The 1960-nt window shown below is 40.4% G+C and overlaps 1 pseudogene; it reads left to right on the plus strand.

Annotated features, from left to right (window-relative positions):
- The first annotated feature begins 449 nt into the window (after positions 1–449).
- On the plus strand, positions 450–1954 carry LOC105315805 (chondroitin sulfate N-acetylgalactosaminyltransferase 2-like; annotated as a pseudogene).
- Positions 1955–1960: the final 6 nt, after the last annotated feature.

Genomic DNA, 1960 nt, shown 5'->3' on the forward strand with positions numbered 1-1960 from the left:
GTTTGTTATCCTTATATTGATCAAGTTTACTTTGTACTCTAGTACAACTTGATACATTATTAACTGCACTATGTGAATGGGTCACTGACTCCCTTTCATTATACGCTTTCTGTACTGTTGCACTTTCAGTCAGGATATGAACTATTAGTCACATTCTCTCAGTCTGTGTCTGTTTGTGTTTGTGTGGCTTTATAAAGTTACATGTAATCCTTAATTGAGGTATTCCATGTATTTTTAACATCTGTGTCTAATTTTCCTCTTATTACATGTAATACATGTAATAGGATACATGTGTACATGTACATGTGCTTGTACATGTATTTCCATGCATCAATTAACTAAAGGCATTGCTTTCCTGTAAATTTGTATGTATTCTATATCATTCAATTTACTTCTGCCTCTCTCTCTCTCTCTCTCTCTCCCTCTCTCTCTCTCTCTCTCTCTCTCTCTCTCTTTCCTCTCTCTCTCTCTAGTTCTTTCTTCAAGATGATACAAGGATTCCACTAGTTGACATCTTAAACAAAGAAGACTCCCTCCTCACCAATGCCTTCTCCCTCTATCCCATCTCATCAGTAGAGAGGATGTATTCTGTCCATTACTACTATGCTACAATCGAATACAAGAAGTACTCCCTGAAAGCTGATACAGCTGGTAACATGATGATGGAAGCGTGTCAGGAGTTACCCAACGCTCTCTTAGATGAGGATATCATACAGATTGGTTGCGATCTGGTACGAGGAGACGATCAAAGTATTCTCGACAGTCAGAAGAACCTTATCAAGTATCGTCGGACGACCAGATACCGGCCTATTAATCATTACCAGTATCGCAACTGGCGTTATTTCGACACTAATAATCTCTATAACGATGAGACTACAGAGCCACATCATCACGTTGGACTCTTTAAGTATCTATCAAGAGAGTTTAGACGTGCCACAGATCAAGCCACGAAAGAAATAAATAAGAAATATGCCCCAAAGCGGTATAAGCTTCGTACGATAATAAATGGGTTTGTCAAGAACGATCCTATTTTTGGTAACGATTACATCATAGATGGGAAATTTGTTGACGTGAAGCATACCTCAGCGGCTCTGTACGAGCGTGTTAGGATCTTCCAGCCCATTCAAAATGGCTATACTGTAAAACCGTCAAAGAATGATGCAAGTGAATTGATTAATATCATCGTACCGATATCCGATGTTACCCAGCGTTGCTATGACTACCTTGAGATGTTTGAGAAGATTTATTCCCGTGATGACAAGTTGCGACTGGTTTTGGTCATTTTCGGCAAAAACGACGTCCACGACATAGAAGAGAAGATTAATGAGATACGACAAACCACGCCCAAAGTGAACATAGTCATTGTTAAAGGGAAGGTAACTTCTCACGAGCTCAGGCACTAGATCAAGGAATGATGACGCTAGAGAAGAATGACTTGGCTTTCCTCTGTGACGTTGACATGGAAGTCAACATCACGTTCTTTGATCGCTGCCGAAAGAACACGAATCAAGGAAAAATGGTCTATTACCCGGAGGTTTTCAAAATGTACAACTCCCGTTTTCTAAACCCCGATAAAAACGCTCGTAGAAAGCACTCGCGTTTTCGTGGGCATTGGGGTGGCTATGCTTTTGGAATGCTCTGTATTTATAAATCAGACTACACTAAAGTTGGTGGACTCAATACTAAGATGATGGGGTGGGGTGGTGAAGACGTAGACCTCTTTCAAAAGGTTTTGAAGAGTCGTATCGAGGTCCTGAGAGCTCCGGACGTTGGTCTCATTTATAGATGGCACAAGAGGAGCTGCTCGAAAGCCTCGCTGACAGAAAATAATTATAAACAGTGTCTGTCGTCAAGAGCTGAAGCGTTAGGTGATAAAAGGCCACTCGGACACTTTTTATATCTACTGCAAGATATGTATCCTGATTTGAAACAAAAACTACAAATTCCTGTATAGTTTATA

Source organism: Amphimedon queenslandica, unplaced genomic scaffold, assembly GCF_000090795.2.
Source record: "Amphimedon queenslandica unplaced genomic scaffold, v1.1 AMPQUscaffold_7954_Cont20099, whole genome shotgun sequence".
Classification (NCBI taxonomy): Eukaryota; Metazoa; Porifera; class Demospongiae; order Haplosclerida; family Niphatidae; genus Amphimedon; species Amphimedon queenslandica.